This window comes from Pseudophryne corroboree, chromosome 11 (assembly GCF_028390025.1).
Source record: "Pseudophryne corroboree isolate aPseCor3 chromosome 11, aPseCor3.hap2, whole genome shotgun sequence".
NCBI lineage: Eukaryota > Metazoa > Chordata > Amphibia > Anura > Myobatrachidae > Pseudophryne > Pseudophryne corroboree.
The window spans coordinates 54,915,358-54,933,443 of NC_086454.1; positions in this window are offsets into that span (position 1 = coordinate 54,915,358).

The following is an 18,086-nucleotide window of genomic DNA, read 5'->3' on the forward strand; positions in this document are numbered from 1 at the left end:
AGGGTCCTTGCTGGAGCAGGTCCCTTCTTAGAGGTAGAGGCCACGGATCCTCCGTGAGCATCTCTTGAAGTTCCGGGTACCAAGTCCTTCTTGGCCAATCCGGAGCCACGAGTATAGTTCTTACTCCTCTCCGTCTTGTAATTCTCAGTACCTTGGGTATGAGAGGCAGAGGAGGGAACACATACACTGACTGGTACACCCACGGTGTTACCAGAGCGTCCACCGCTATTGCTTGAGGGTCCCTTGACCTGGCGCAATACCTTTCTAGTTTTTTGTTGAGGCGGGACGCCATCATGTCCACCTTTGGTTTTTCCCAACGGTTTACAATCAAGTGGAAGACTTCTGGATGAAGTCCCCACTCTCCCGGGTGAAGATCGTGTCTGCTGAGAAAGTCTGCTTCCCAGTTGTCCACTCCGGGAATGAACACTGCTGACAGTGCTATCACATGATTTTCCGCCCAGCGAAGAATCCTTGCAGCTTCTGCCATCGCCCTCCTGCTTCTTGTGCCGCCCTGTCTGTTTACGTGGGCGACTGCCGTGATGTTGTCCGACTGGATCAACACCGGCTGACCCTGAAGCAGAGGCCTTGCTTGACTTAGGGCATTGTAAATGGCCCTTAGTTCCAGGATATTTATGTGAAGTGACGTTTCCAGGCTTGACCACAAGCCCTGGAAATTTCTTCCCTGTGTGACTGCTCCCCAGCCTCTCAGGCTGGCATCCGTGGTCACCAGGACCCAGTCCTGAATGCCGAATCTGCGGCCCTCTAGAAGATGAGCACTCTGTAACCACCACAGGAGAGACACCCTTGTCCTTGGAGACAGGGTTATCCGCTGATGCATCTGAAGATGCGATCCGGACCATTTGTCCAGCAGATCCCACTGAAAAGTTCTTGCGTGGAATCTGCCGAATGGAATCGCTTCGTAAGAAGCCACCATTTTCCCCAGGACCCTTGTGCATTGATGCACAGACACTTGGCCTGGTTTTAGGAGGTTCCTGACTAGCTCGGATAACTCCCTGGCTTTCTCCTCCGGGAGAAAAACCTTTTTCTGGACTGTGTCCAAAATCATCCCTAGGAACAGCAGACGTGTCGTCGGAATCAGCTGTGATTTTGGGATATTTAGAATCCACCCGTGCTGTCGTAACACTACTTGAGATAGTGCTACTCCGACTACTAACTGTTCCCTGGACCTTGCCCTTATCAGGAGATCGTCCAAGTAAGGGATAATTAAAACGCCTTTTCTTCGAAGAAGTATCATCATTTCGGCCATTACCTTGGTAAAGACCCGGGGTGCCGTGGACAATCCAAACGGCAGCGTCTGAAACTGATAATGACAGTTCTGTACCACAAACCTGAGGTACCCTTGGTGAGAAGGGCAAATTGGGACATGGAGGTAAGCATCCTTGATGTCCAGAGACACCATATAGTCCCCTTCTTCCAGGTTCGCTATCACTGCTCTGAGTGACTCCATCTTGAATTTGAACCTTTGTATGTAAGTGTTCAAGGATTTCAGATTTAAAATAGGTCTCACCGAGCCGTCCGGCTTCGGTACCACAAACAGCGTGGAATAATACCCCTTTCCCTGTTGCAGGAGGGGTACCTTGATTATCACCTGCTGGGAATACAGCTTGTGAATGGCTTCCAATACCGCCTCCCTGTCGGAGGGAGACGTTGGTAAAGCAGACTTCAGGAACCGGCGAGGGGGAGACGTCTCGAATTCCAATTTGTACCCCTGAGATACTACCTGAAGGATCCAGGGGTCCACTTGCGAGTGAGCCCACTGCGCGCTGAAATTCTTGAGACGGCCCCCCACCGTGCCTGAGTCCGCTTGTAAGGCCCCAGCGTCATGCTGAGGATTTGGCAGAAGCGGGGGAGGGCTTCTGTTCCTGGGAAGAGGCTGCCTGATGCAGTCTTTTTCCCCTTCCTCTGCCCCGGGGCAGAAATGAGGAGCCTTTTGCCCGCTTGCCCTTATGGGGACGAAAGGACTGAGCCTGAAAAGACGGCGTCTTTTTCTGCTGAGAGGTGACCTGGGGTAAAAAGGTGGATTTCCCAGCCGTTGCCGTGGCCACCAGGTCCGATAGACCGACCCCAAATAACTCCTCCCCTTTATAAGGCAATACTTCCATATGCCGTTTAGAATCCGCATCACCTGACCACTGTCGTGTCCATAACCCTCTTCTGGCAGAAATGGACAGCGCACTCACTCTTGATGCCAGAGTGCAAATATCCCTCTGTGCATCTCGCATATATAGAAATGCATCTTTTAAATGCTCTATAGTCAATAATATACTGTCCCTATCCAGGGTATCAATATTTTCAGTCAGGGAATCCGACCAAGCCACCCCAGCGCTGCACATCCAGGCTGAGGCGATTGCTGGTCGCAGTATAACACCAGTATGTGTGTATATACTTTTTATGATATTCTCCAGTTTTCTGTCACCTGGTTCCTTGAGGGCGGCCGTATCAGGAGACGGTAACGCCACTTGTTTTGATAAGCGTGTGAGCGCTTTATCTACCCTAGGGGGTGTTTCCCAACGCGCCCTAACCTCTGGCGGGAAAGGGTATAATGCCAATAATTTTTTAGAAATTATCAGTTTTTTATCGGGGGAAACCCACGCTTCATCACACACCTCATTTAATTCATCTGATTCAGGAAAAACTACGGGTAGTTTTTTCACACCCCACATAATACCCTTTTTTGTGGTACTTGTAGTATCAGAAATGTTCAAAACCTCCTTCATTGCCGTGATCATGTAACGTGTGGCCCTACTGGAAGTCACGTTTGTCTCCTCACCGTCGACACTGGAGTCAGTATCCGTGTCTGGGTCTGTGTCGACCATCTGAGGTAACGGGCGCTTTAGAGCCCCTGACGGTTTTTGAGACGCCTGGACAGGCACTAGCTGATTTGCCGGCTGTCTCATGTCGTCAACTGTCTTTTGTAAAGTGCTGACGCTATCACGTAATTCCTTCCATAAAACCATCCAGTCAGGTGTCGACTCCCTAGGGGGTGACATCACTATTACCGGCAATTGCTCCGCCTCCACATCATTTTCCTCCTCATACATGTCGACACAAACATACCGACACACAGCACACACACCGGGAATGCTCTGATAGAGGACAGGACCCCACTAGCCCTTTGGGGAGACAGAGGGAGAGTTTGCCAGCACACACCAGAGCGCTATATATAAATATATAGGGACAACCTTATATAAGTGTTTCTCCCTTATATAGCTGCTGTATTGTTTATTATTGCCAATTAGTGCCCCCCCTCTCTTGTTTTACCCTGTTTCTGTAGTGCAGGACTGCAGGGGAGAGTCAGGGAGACGTCCTTCCAGCGGAGCTGTGAGGGAAAATGGCGCTTGTGTGCTGAGGAGATAGGCTCCGCCCCCTTCTCGGCGGCTTTTCTCCCGCTTTTTGTGGAAAACTGGCAGGGGTTAAATTCATCCATATAGCCCAGGAGCTATATGTGATGCATTTTTTCGCCAGCCAAGGTGTTTCTATTGCGTCTCAGGGCGCCCCCCCCAGCGCCCTGCACCCTCAGTGACCGGAGTGTGAAGTGTGCTGAGAGCAATGGCGCACAGCTGCAGTGCTGTGCGCTACCTTGTTGAAGACAGGACGTCTTCTGCCGCCGATTTTCCGGACCTCTTCTGTCTTCTGGCTCTGTAAGGGGGCCGGCGGCGCGGCTCTGGGACCGAGCTCCATGGCTGGGCCTGTGATCGGTCCCTCTGGAGCTAATGGTGTCCAGTAGCCTAAGAAGCCCAATCCACTCTGCACGCAGGTGAGTTCGCTTCTTCTCCCCTTAGTCCCTCGATGCAGTGAGCCTGTTGCCAGCAGGTCTCACTGAAAATAAAAAACCTAAAACTAAACTTTTCACTAAGCAGCTCAGGAGAGCCACCTAGTGTGCACCCTTCTCGTTCGGGCACAAAAATCTAACTGAGGCTTGGAGGAGGGTCATAGGGGGAGGAGCCAGTGCACACCAGGTAGTACTAAAGCTTTTACTTTTGTGCCCAGTCTCCTGCAGAGCCGCTATTCCCCATGGTCCTGACGGAGTCCCAGCATCCACAAGGACGTCAGAGAAAGCAGCTTGCGAGCGAACAACTCGGAATGAGGGCCATAGTCCATATGTTTTTGCAGTTTGTAATTGAGCCATATTATATTTGTTCCCATCAGTACTATTACTTCATTCCGCTAATAAATATTAAGTAAAGTCTCAATACATAAGTGATTGCACAGGAATATTGCTTGTATGACTTCTTTCTGGCCTGGAATCAGCTCTTTGCATTGGAAAAACCACAGGTTTTAAGGTTTTTCCAAAATAACAAGTATTTGTTCCAAAAGTAAAATGATTTATCAGATGTTTTTACTTTAGCAAATCCTGCTATGCTAAGTAAAAGAGACTATTATATTGCTACTTCCAAGTAGTAATACTGATGAGAACCTAATGTAGACAAAAGCAATCATAACGCCTGTTAAAAATTACAAAATATACAGATCTATGAAATAAATACATAATTACAACAGAAAGTACAACTAATATATCTGGAATGCATACAAAAGTATAATAGTAAGCCAAGCAACACTTCCAAATATTTCTGCAAGCAAAAGCAGTGCACAATTATAATTGAAGAATAGCTAGGTCTGCTTTCCGAAAGACGTGGCCTCTTGGGAAAAGTGCGCATCTTGATTTAGATCATAATAAACAGTCCTTGCCAGTTCCTATTTAAATCCTTCTGTATATTATTCACATTCTTCCTGGTGGGAGCTTTGACTGACTAGAAAAAGGGAGCAGTTCACAACTCAAAGCATGAAAGCAAACTCTGGGCCTTATTGTTATGTGCATGCCTGGTGGTAGCAGAGCCGGCCCTAACCAATATGATGCCCTAGGCAAGATTTTGGCTGGTGCCCCCTAGCACCAACGCTAGTTCCGCCTCTGACCCTGCACCCCTTTCCCAGCACCATCACCCCCCACCCATAGCAGTCCTTTTTTTGTTTTCCTACCCCCTGCAATTTAAATAAGAACAGTGTGCACATTCGTCGCACAGCCCCAAATGGTATGTGTTTTTGCTGGCAAGGGGCATGGCCACACAATAGTACCCCCATTCAATTCAAATTCAAATTAAGCCTCACAGTAGTGCAACTTTATTCACAATCTATCATATGATAGTGTCCCTTATTCACATTACATCACACAGTAGTACCAATTTACCTTATATACGTTACTTCTCACAGTAGTGCCCTTAATTCACATAACATCATACTGAATTGCTCCTTATTCACATTACACCACACCATATTGCTCTTTATTCTCATTACGAAACACCATATTGCTCCTTATTCACATTACACCACACCATATTGGTCTTTATTCACATTACACCACACCATATTGCTCCTTATTCACATTACACCACACCATATTGCTCTTTATTCACATTAGATTACACAGTAGTGCCCTTTCTATACTTTACGCCACACAGTAGAGCACCTTATACACATAATGCCACACATTGATAATGCATTTATACACAAAATACAACACAGTAAGGCCCCTTACACATATGACACACATTATTAATGTCCTTATAAACATTGTGCGCCTTACACATTATGCCAACCATTATTAATGCCCTTATACACATCATTTCCCTTACACATATGCCGCACATTGTTAATGCCCTTATACACATAATGACACACATAATGTCCCTTACACATATGCCGCACATTATTAGTGCCCTTATACACATAATGACACACATAGTGCCCCTTACACATATGTTACACATTATTAATGCTCTTATACAAATAATGACACATATAGTTCCTGGCGTGAGTGAACTGGCATCTCTGCTAACTTCGGGTGCCTATTTTTTTATGAAAATGCATCTTATTTGCATTGCTATGTGGCTAGGATGCACAAGCAGCTTCTGCTGATTAAAATGATATGCAGCATGCCTATATATTGTGTGCGACTGTGGCTGTATCTGCATACAAAATGCTGCACATAGAATATAGGCATGCCACATATCATTTTAATCAGCAGAAGCTGCTTGTGCCCCTAGGCATATCAAATGCCCTAGGCAATTGCCTAGTTTGCCTATGCCTAAGGCCGGCTCTGGGTGGTAGTACTTAGTTATTCATACCTCACAACTTTCGACTCTAGGGACGCGGGACCTGCCATGCCAGAGGTACGGCTGTGACCGGAAGGGGGTGGGCAGAGCCGGTCATAGGCATAGGCAAACTAGGCAATTGCCTAGGGCATTTGATATGCCTAGGGGCATCAGCAGCTTCTGCTGATTAAAATGATATGTGGCATGCCTATATTTTGTGTGTAGCATTTTATATGCAGATACAGCCACAGTCTCACACAGTATATAGGCATGCTGCATATCATTTTAATCAGCAGAAGCTGCTTGTGCATCCTAGCCACATAGAAATGCAAATAAGATGCATTTTCATTAAAAACATGTGCCCATCGTTAGCACTGAGGCAAGTTTTATGAGAACACATCTGTATCCAAGCAGAGGCAGAGTGTTAGCGGCAGTGTGAGTGCTGTGTGCATGTGGGTGGGTTGGTTGTGCAGTAGTGTTCGGAATATGTGTAAGGAGCATTATGTGTGTTATGTAAAAATGCATTAAAAATGTGCAACATATGTGTAAGGGGCTCTATGTGTGTCATTATGTGTATAAGGGCATTAATAATGTGCGGCATATGTGTAACAGGGTACTACTGTATGTGTGTCATTATGTGTATAGGGGCACTAATAATGTGCAGCAAATGTCTAGGGGGCACTATGTGTGTCATTATGTGTATAAGGGTGTTAATAATGTGCAGCATATGTGTAAGGGACATTATGTGTAAAAGGGCATTAATAAAGGTTGTCATATTGTGTAAGGCACATTATGTTTAAAAGGACATTAATAATATGTCTAATATGTGGAAGGGACATTACTGTGAGGCATTATGTGTATAAGGTGCTCTACTATGTGGCATTGCATATAGAAAGGGCACTACTGTGTCGTCTAATGTAAATAAAGAGCAATAGGGTGGGGTGTAATGTGAATAAGGAGCAATTCAGTGTGATATAATGTGAATAAGGGGCTCTACTGTGAGGAGTAACGTTTATAAGGTAAAGTGATACTACTTTGGGATGTATGTCACGAACCGGTTTCTCACCTCTGCGGGTTCTGGGATTCATCCGTTGCCAGTGCGGTTGCTCGCGGTGCTGTGCGCCCGTGTGGGGACGCGGCGTGATCGGTGGCACAGGTAATGCAGAATCTGGGAACTGTGAGTGCGGGGACCAAATGGCCTAAGGCACTGCAGTGTGTCTGCTGTATAGGAGGTGGCCATGTTGGAGACCAAATAGGTAATACAGAGCACTTGTGAAAACACCTGTGGGCAGGTGTAAGCCAATCCCGTGCTTGTGCTGCCTTTAAGTAGGCTGGGATTATGTTACTCTGGGCCAGTGCTTTGTTGTATCAACGCTGTGCTCTAGCTCTGAGCTCTCTCCGTGCATTCCTGTGTGATTCCCGTGGTCCAGATATCGTCCCGTTCCCAGAGGTCCGTCTGCAGCCTTCACTGCTGAAAGATCCACCGGCTCTCTGCTGTGCTGTCAGTTAATTGCTCACCTACTGGAAACAGTTGAATTCCCAGAGTCTTGCATGAGGTTACCTTGTCGGCCTACCATTCAAAGTTTGGAGGATTCCATTTCCCTCAGCTGTTCGTTTGTTCAACTCTGCATTTAACCCATTCATCACCTTATCATCTACTACAGTTTCACAGTGATCTCCGGAACCCGCAAGTAACCCTATTCAGTACTTTATATTTGCTATGTTGTCATAACAAGGATAATTCTTCACAGTCTCTCAGTTAACTCTCTAAACTCCATTGCAAATCCTTACAGTTATTTCTTCATGTCTGCATTATCCAGTTAATCACATCCTGCAGTTCAGCATCAAAGCTTGTTTATATTTGGACAATTCAATATTTATTCATCAGCTTGTTTTATATACAGTACCATGAACATTTCTTTTATTTGTCTTTGAGATTTATCCTGCATATTATTTCTGCCATTCCTGCAATACTTCAGTATGATATGATGATTAACAACTTGTCATTTAACTCTTTACTGGAATTGTTAATTTCAATAAATATATGGAATGGAACTTTCTTCGTCCTCCCTGCTTTCTTCATACCCCAGCACCTACACCTGTGGTTGGTTCCGGGTTAACGGATTCACAAAAACACCCGGACCTGACAGTAAGCACTGGCCACATGGATCCGTCAAATGACCAATTCGCAGGAGGCGGTGCTACGTCAGATATCCTTTCCCGTCTGGAAAACCAGGAGTCTATACAGACACAAATAGTGCAGTTTATGCAAACTTTGGCAGACCGTTTAGAGACTCTTCATACGGCTATTAAAACGTCTCAAGTCCAGATTCCAACTCCGGTTGTCCCAGTAACCACTACAGCTTCTCCTGTGACACTGCCTACGTCCCGCTTGCAGTTACCCTCTCCGAGTAAGTTTGACGGAACTCCAAAACTTTGCAGAGGATTCCTGAATCAATGCGAGATCCAGTTCGAACTGTTATCCGCTAGTTTCCCATCAGCTCGTTCTAAGGTTGCATATATTATTGCCCTCCTCTCCGGTCAGGCTCTGGAGTGGGCATCACCATTATGGGAAAGAGGTGATCCTATCCTCTCTAATTACAAGGAGTTCGTATCATCCTTCCGGAGAATCTTTGACGAACCAGGCAGGACCACCTCAGCATCTTTGGAGATTCTCCGTCTACGTCAAAGTTTACGTCCTGTCAGTCAATATATTATTCAGTTTCGCACGTTGTCTTCAGAGTTAAACTGGAATGAGGAGGCCCTGATCGCCGCGTTTTGGAATGGACTTTCAGAGAGAATCAAGGATGATTTAACTATCCGGGATGTGCCAACTAAACTGGATGAATTGATTTCTCTCTGTAACAAACTTGACCTACGTTACAGGGAGCGAAGTTTAGAGAAATCCAGGGCAGAGCGATCCAGTCCACGTTATCATCCTTGGCCTTGACAAGATTCTTCATCACAGTCTCCGGTAACGACAGAAGAACCTATGCAGATTGGGCGCTCTCGCCTCACAGAGGAGGAACGACTTCGTCGTCGACAGGGTAACCTCTGCATGTACTGTGGGTCCTCCGAACATTTAGTTAAATTCTGCAAACTCCGACCGGGAAACTCTCACCTCCTAGCTTATTCAAGAGAGGTTAAGCTAGGAGTTACTTTAGAATCACGTTCTGGGAAAGAGCCAACCTTGTCCATTAAATTAGAAGTTCCAAGTTCTACAGTGAAAGTTTCAGCTCTCCTAGATTCCGGGGCAGCCGAGAACTTCATCTCCTCAGCCTTTGTCATACGGTCTAAAGTTCAAACCATGCCTCTGGAAGCAGCAGTTGCTGTTACAGCAGTGGATGGAAGTCGAATTCCAGATGGTATAATTACTCATCGAACCGTATGTCTCAAGATGAAAGTTGGTGTGCTCCATTCCGAATACCTCTCCTTCTACGTGATTCCCAAAGCCTCTCAAGATGTGATACTTGGTTTACCTTGGCTGCAGAAACATAATCCTCAACTTAATTGGCAAACCATGGAAGTCCTTTCGTGGGGTAAATCTTGTACCAAGGACTGTGTAGCTTCAATTGTACCTCTCCGGTCAATTAGCCTTCTCGATCTACCTCCGGTGTATCAATCCTTTGCGGATGTTTCCAGTAAACAAGCAGCAGACTCTCTACCTCCTCATCGCGAATGGGACTGCCCAGTCGTCCTGGGTCCGGGCAAAACCCCTCCTAGGGGACAAATTTATCCACTATCCATCCCAGAGACGCAAGCTATCCGAGATTGGTCCACTCCTACAACTCTTAAGGGGATTCAGCGATTTCTTGGCTTTGCTAATTTCTATAGGAGATTCATTAAGAATTATTCTACGTTAGCTGCTCCCATCACAGCCCTAACTCGCAAGGGAGCAAATCCTACGAACTGGTCTTCTGAAGCAATCAAAGCCTTCTCTGATTTAAAGCAAGCCTTTGTGTCAGCCCCCATTCTTCGACAGCCTGATTTGAATCGTTCCTTTCTACTAGAGGTGGATGCATCTACAGAAGCAGTAGGAGCTGTGTTATCCCAAGTGTTTGAAGATAAAGTCCATCCCTGCGGATATTTCTCCCGTAAGTTCCTCCCGGCCGAGCGTAATTATGCAATCGGTGAGCAAGAATTACTTGCCATCAAGTTGGCATTTGAGGAGTGGAGATACCTTCTAGAAGGAGCACAACATCGCATTACAGTATATACTGATCATAAGAATCTTCTATATCTGCAGTCAGCTCAGTACTTAAATCCACGACAAGCTCGATGGGCGCTATTCTTCACACAATTTAATTTCAAGCTCACCTATCGTCCAGGATCTCAGAACAAAAAGGCAGATGCCCTTTCTCGGTCTTTTGCTTCTTCTGAATCAAATGATGCTACCACGAATCAAGCCATTGTGAATCCTACGTCCTTTTTAATGACTCGAACCTCTCCAGTTCCTCCGCCTGGCAAGACCTTTGTCGCCACAAATCTTCGAAAACGGCTGCTTACCTGGGCTCACTCCTCCCCCTTCATGGGTCACCCTGGGGTTCTAAAGACTCTCAAATTTATTCAACAGTCTTATTGGTGGCCACGTCTCAAAGCCGATGTCCAAGAGTTTATAGCAGCATGTCCTAAATGTGCCCAACATAAGAGTCCAAGAAGTTCTCCACCAGGTTTATTACATCCATTATCCATACCCAAACAACCATGGACTCATATCTCAACCGATCTACCTCCATCAAAAGGGCGAAATACCATTTGGGTGATAGTGGATCGATTTTCGAAAATGGCACATTTCATTCCATTAACTGGGTTACCATCAGCCCCTTTATTAGCCAGATTGTTCATCTCTGAAATCTTCAAGTTGCATGGCCTTCCTCGAGAGATCATCTCTGATCGGGGAACACAGTTTGTGGCCAAGTTTTGGAGGTCGCTTTGTTCGTCTTTAAATGTCAAGTTGAACTTTTCTTCTGCATATCTTCCTCAGACAGATGGACAAACTGAGAGAGTAAACCAAGACCTTGAAACATTTCTCCGGCTATATATATCGTCCTCACAGGATGACTGGGTTGACTACCTTCCATTGGCAGAATTTGCTCATAATAATCTCTTCCATTTGTCTTCAGAATCTACGCCCTTTTATGTTAACTTCGGCTTTCATCCTCGTGTGCCGGAGTTCCATCCATTGCCAGCCCTAGAGGTTCCAGCAGCAGATCAAGAGCTTCAACGTCTATCCAGAATCTGGAGTTGTGTGCGTAAGTCGTTGGTCAAAACTTCTGCTCGTTATAAATCTTTTGCAGATAGAAAACGTAAAGCTGTACCGAATTACAAGGTGGGAGACCAAGTTTGGATTTCTACGCGCAATCTCAGGTTCAAAGTTCCTTCTAAGAAATTTGCTCCCAAGTTTATTGGTCCATTTCCCATTGTAAAAGTACTCAACCCTGTGTCATACAAAGTCAAGTTTCCACCGTCTTTGAGAATTCCTAACGCCTTTCATACATCTTTACTGAAGCCTTTGATTCTCAATAAGTTCCGTACTACCCAGTCCAAATCTCCTAAAGTTCACTCTTTGCAGAATGAGGAATTTGAGGTTAAAGAGATTGTGGACTCACGTTCCCGATATGGACGTTTACAGTTTCTGGTCGACTGGAAGGGTTACGGTCCGGAGGAGAGATCCTGGGTTTTCTCTGAAGATGTTCATGCTCCAAGACTGGTACAGAAATACTTCTCCAAAAATCATGATAAGGTTCAAAGGTGTTCGGAGACCACCCTTAGAAGAGGGGGTACTGTCACGAACCGGTTTCTCACCTCTGCGGGTTCTGGGATTCATCCGTTGCCAGTGCGGTTGCTCGCGGTGCTGTGCGCCCGTGTGGGGACGCGGCGTGATCGGTGGCACAGGTAATGCAGAATCTGGGAACTGTGAGTGCGGGGACCAAATGGCCTAAGGCACTGCAGTGTGTCTGCTGTATAGGAGGTGGCCATGTTGGAGACCAAATAGGTAATACAGAGCACTTGTGAAAACACCTGTGGGCAGGTGTAAGCCAATCCCGTGCTTGTGCTGCCTTTAAGTAGGCTGGGATTATGTTACTCTGGGCCAGTGCTTTGTTGTATCAACGCTGTGCTCTAGCTCTGAGCTCTCTCCGTGCATTCCTGTGTGATTCCCGTGGTCCAGATATCGTCCCGTTCCCAGAGGTCCGTCTGCAGCCTTCACTGCTGAAAGATCCACCGGCTCTCTGCTGTGCTGTCAGTTAATTGCTCACCTACTGGAAACAGTTGAATTCCCAGAGTCTTGCATGAGGTTACCTTGTCGGCCTACCATTCAAAGTTTGGAGGATTCCATTTCCCTCAGCTGTTCGTTTGTTCAACTCTGCATTTAACCCATTCATCACCTTATCATCTACTACAGTTTCACAGTGATCTCCGGAACCCGCAAGTAACCCTATTCAGTACTTTATATTTGCTATGTTGTCATAACAAGGATAATTCTTCACAGTCTCTCAGTTAACTCTCTAAACTCCATTGCAAATCCTTACAGTTATTTCTTCATGTCTGCATTATCCCGTTAATCACATCCTGCAGTTCAGCATCAAAGCTTGTTTATATTTGGACAATTCAACATTTATTCATCAGCTTGTTTTATATACAGTACCATGAACATTTCTTTTATTTGTCTTTGAGATTTATCCTGCATATTATTTCTGCCATTCCTGCAATATGATATGATATGCAGTATGATATGATGATTAACAACTTGTCATTTAACTCTTCACTGGAATTGTTAATTTCAATAAATATATGGAATGGAACTTTCTTCGTCCTCCCTGCTTTCTTCATACCCCAGCACCTACACCTGTGGTTGGTTCCGGGTTAACGGATTCACAAAAACACCCGGACCTGACAATGTAATATGAATTATGGACACTATTGCATGATCAAATGTGGATAAAGTAGCAGTACTGTGTGGCGTAATTGGAATTGGGGTTACTATTGTGTGGCCATGCCCCTTTCCAGCAAAAACACACCCCTTTTTGGGCTGTGTGCCAAATGTGCGAACTGTTCCTATTTAAAATATAGGAGGTCGGGGGATGGGGCCGCGGGGATGGAAGATGGGGCCGCGGGATGCAGCCTAGCACTACGATCCCTGTTTTAGTCATTTTGGGGGCGCACCCAGTGCTCCCTGAGCAGCCCCCAGCTAACTCTCCCTACACTGATAGATGCTGTGCGCATGTTGTGCACAGCAAAGCAGCGGTGATCACTGGCTTTCCCATCTGTCCCCCCTTCCCGCAGGACACTGTGGCCGGCGGGTGGGACAGCGGGATAGTGTCCAATTAGCGGGACTGTCTCGCTGTATTTGGGACAATTGGGAGGTATAGTTATTTATTTTCCCTTGGTGAGACAATATCCATCTACCTCAACCTCTATCAAGGTGAAGTAGAAGTCACACTAGATCAGTGTTTCCCAACCTCAATCCTCAAGGCACACTGTCCAGATTTTACGGATAGCCATGCATCAGCACAGTGGACTATTAGTACCACAGTAACTGTGGTGTATCTACCCATTGGCCAGGATGGCACTCGCCAGGGGTGCCAGCTAAGCAGGGGGCACCGCCTGACGGTGCCACCCTCGGCCACTGGGTAGAATCCCTTAAGCTGTAGTGTCTGGCAATACCTGCTGTGCCGAGCTGCCTGTGCATTGCCTAGGGTGGAGGATTGCTCAGCAGGCAGGAGCTGGTGCCAGTGTCCGACACCGCAATGCACTACAGGGAAGAAACTGAAAATAAACTACAACTCCCAGCAACCCTTGATTTCGGGAGCTCCCGGCAGCAAGGGCTGCTGGGAGCTGTAGTTTTTCCCCCCAGTTTCTTCGCGTAGTTTGGTGCGGTGCCCGACACCGGCACCAGCTCTTGACTGCAAAGCGATCCTCTGCCCTCCATCCCAGGCAGCTCGGCACAGCAGGTATTGCCAGAAACTATGGCTATCTGCTGGGATGTTGTGTGGTGGGGACTAGGGCTATGTGCTGTGTGGGGAGGCTATGTATGTGCTGGGAGTGGGGGAGACTACTACAGTGTGCTATGGGTGGACTACAGCTATGTGCTGGGAGGAGGATGGGTACTATGGCTATGTGCTTGGGGAGGTGAGGGGCTATGTGCAGGGAGGGGGGACTATGGCTATCTATGCTGGCAGGGAACTATTGTTATGTGATGGGAGGGGATGGGTACTACTGTATGACTGTGTTGGGAGAGCTGGAGACTACGGCTGTGTGCTGGGGGGACTACGGCTATTGCTTGGGGAGGTGGAGGCTATTGCTATTTACTGGGAGGGGACTATGGCTATGTGCTGGGAGGGGGATGGGGAATATGACTATGTGACTGTGGGGGCACATCTGGCACTGTGAGGGCATATCTGGCAACGTGGACGCATATCTGGCAACGTGGGAGAATATGTGTATCTGGCACTGTGGGGGCATATCTGACCCTGAGGGGGCAAGTGTGTATCTGGCACTGTGAGGGCATATGTGTATCTGGCACTGCAGTATTGGGGTCATATGTGTATCACATCCCCATTTTCATTGACCACGCCCATTTGTTTCTACTTGCACCACTGGGTAGTGTGCTGCACTGCACTGCACTGCACTTCTTTCCACTACTATTTGATTATACTACCAGGCCTTGGGTGGCATTGCGTCCTCAGCCAGGCCAGGCACTGCTGATATCTCCTCAGTGTTATAAGAATTACTGTGTGGGCATAATGTGTAAAGGGAACTGCTACTGTGTGGGCATGATGTGTATAAGGATTACTACTGTTTAGCATAATTTGAATTGGGGGAACTATTGTATGGTCATGCCCCTTTCCCAAAAGATCATGTCCCTTTCTCTGACGTCCTAGTGGATGCTGGGGACTCCGTCAGGACCATGGGGATTAGCGGCTCCGCAGGAAACAGGGCACAAAAATAAAGCTTTTAGGATCAGGTGGTGTGCACTGGCTCCTCCCCCTATGACCCTCCTCCAAGCCTCAGTTAGGTTTTTGTGCCCGTCCGAGCAGGGTGCAATCTAGGTGGCTCTCCTAAAGAGCTGCTTAGAAAAAGTTTTTTAGGTTTTTATTTTCAGTGAGTCCTGCTGGCAACAGGCTCACTGCATCGAGGGACTTAGGGGAGAGAAGTCAACTCACCTGCGTGCAGGATGGATTGGCTTCTTAGGCTACTGGACACCATTAGCTCCAGAGGGATCGAACACAGGCCCAGCCATGGAGTCCGGTCCCGGAGCCGCGCCGCCGACCCCCCTTGCAGATGCTGAAGTTTGAAGAGGTCCAGAAACCGGCGGCAGAAGACTTTTCAGTCTTCATGAGGTAGCGCACAGCACTGCAGCTGTGCGCCATTGTTGTCAGCACACTTCACACAGCGTGTCACTGAGGGTGCAGGGCGCTGGGGGGGGCGCCCTGGGCAGCAATGTATAATACCTTTTATGGCTAAAAATACATCACATATAGCCCTTGAGGCTATATGGATGTATTTAACCCCTGCCAGATATCACAAACTCCGGAGAAGAGCCCGCCGAAATAGGGAGCGGGGCTTATTCTCCTCAGCACACAGCGCCATTTTCCTGCTCAGCTCCGCTGTGAGGAAGGCTCCCAGGACTCTCCCCTGCACTGCACTACAGAAACAGGGTAAAACAGAGAGGGGGGGCACTTTTTTTGGCGATATTACTATATTTAAGTGGCTATAAGGATACAACACTTATATAGGGTTGTTCCCATATATATTATAGCGCTTGGGTGTGTGCTGGCAAACTCCCCCTCTGTCTCCCCAAAGGGCTAGTGGGATCCTGTCTTCAATAGAGCATTCCCTGTGTGTCTGCTGTGTGTCGGTACGTGTGTGTCGACATGTATGAGGACGATGTTGGTGTGGAGGCAGAGCAATTGCCGGTAATGGTGATGTCACCCCCCAGGGAGTCGACACCGGAATGGATGGCTTTGTTTATGGAATTACGTGATAATGTCAGCACTTTACAGAAATCAGTGGATGACATGAGACGGCCGGCAAACCAGTTAGTACCTGCCCAGGCGTCTCAGACACCGTCAGGGGCTGTAAAACGCCCTTTACCTCAGTCGGTCGACACAGACCCAGACACGGACACTGAATCTAGTGTCGACGGTGAAGAAACAAACGTATTTTCCAGTAGGGCCACACGTTATATGATCACGGCAATGAAGGAGGCTCTGATACTACAAGTACCACAAAGAGGGGTATTATGTGGGGGGTGAAAAAACTACCTGTAGTTTTTCCTGAATCAGAGGAATTGAATGATGTATGTGATGAAGCGTGGGTTAACCCAGATAGAAAAGTGCTAATTTCAAAAAAGTTATTGGCATTATACCCTTTCCCGCCAGAGGTTAGGGCGCGCTGGGAAACACCCCCTAGGGTGGATAAGGCGCTCACACGCTTATCAAAACAAGTGGCGTTACCGTCTCCTGATACGGCCGCCCTCAAGGATCCAGCTGATAGGAGGCTGGAAACTACCCTAAAAAGTATATACACACATACTGGTGTTATACTGCGACCAGCCATCGCCTCAGCCTGGATGTGCAGTGCTGGGGTGGTCTGGTCGTATTCCCTGACTGAAAATATTGATACCCTGGATAGGGACAGTATTTTATTGACTTTAGAGCAATTAAAGGATGCTTTTCTTTATATGCAAGATGCTCAGAGGGATATTTGCACTCTGGCATCGAGAGTAAGTGCGATGTCCATATCTGCCAGAAGAAGTTTATGGACGCGACAGTGGTCAGGTGATGCGGATTCCAAACGGCATATGGAAGTATTGCCGTATAAAGGGGAGGAATTGTTTGGCGTCGGTCTATCAGATCTGGTGGCCACGGCAACTGCCGTGAAATCCACCTTTTTACCTCAGACCCCCTCCCAACAGAAAAAGACACCATCTTTTCAGCCGCAGTCCTTTCGGTCCTATAAGAACAAGCGGGCAAAAGGACAGTCATATCTGCCCCGAGGCAGAGGAAAGGGTAAGAGAGGGCAGCAAGCAGCTCCTTCCCAGGTACAGAAGCCCTCCCCGGGTTCTGCAAAGCCCTCAGCATGACGCTGGGGCTTTACAAGCGGACTCAGGAGCGGTGGGGGGTCGACTAAAGAATTTCAGCGCGCAGTGGGCTTGCTCACAGGTGGACCCCTGGATCCTGCAGGTAGTATCTCAGGGTTACAGGTTGGAATTCGAGAAGTCTCCCCCTCACGGTTCCTAAAGTCTGCTTTGCCAACGTCTCCCTCAGACAGGGCGACGGTATTGGAAGCCATTCACAAGCTGTTTTCTCAGCAGGTGATAGTCAAAGTACCCCTCCTACAACAGGGAAAGGGGTATTACTCCACGCTATTTGTGGTACCGAAGCCGGACGGCTCGGTAAGACCTATTCTAAATCTGAAATCTTTGAACCTGTACATACAAAAATTCAAGTTCAAGATGTAATCACTCAGAGCAGTGATAGCGAATCTGGAAGAAGGGGACTTTATGGTGTCCCTGGACATAAAGGATGCTTACCTGCATGTCCCAATTTGCCCTTCACATCAAGGGTACCTCAGGTTCGTGGTGCAAAACTGTCATTATCAGTTTCAGACGCTGCCGTTTGGATTGTCCACGGCACCTCGGGTCTTTACCAAGGTAATGGCCGAAATGATGATTCTTCTGCGAAGAAGAGGCGTATTAATTATCCCTTACTTGGACGATCTCCTGATAAGGGCAAGGTCCAGAGAACAGCTGGAGGACGGAGTAGCACTAACCCAAGTAGTGTTGCAACAACACGGGAGGATTCTGAATTTTCCAAAATCTCAGTTGACCCCGACAACACGTCTGCTGTTCCTGGGAATGATTCTGGACACGGTTCAGAAAAAGGTGTTTCTTCCGGAGGAGAAAGCCAAGGAGTTATCCGAACTTGTCAGGAACCTCCTTTAACCAGGAAAAGTGTCTGTGCATCAATGCAC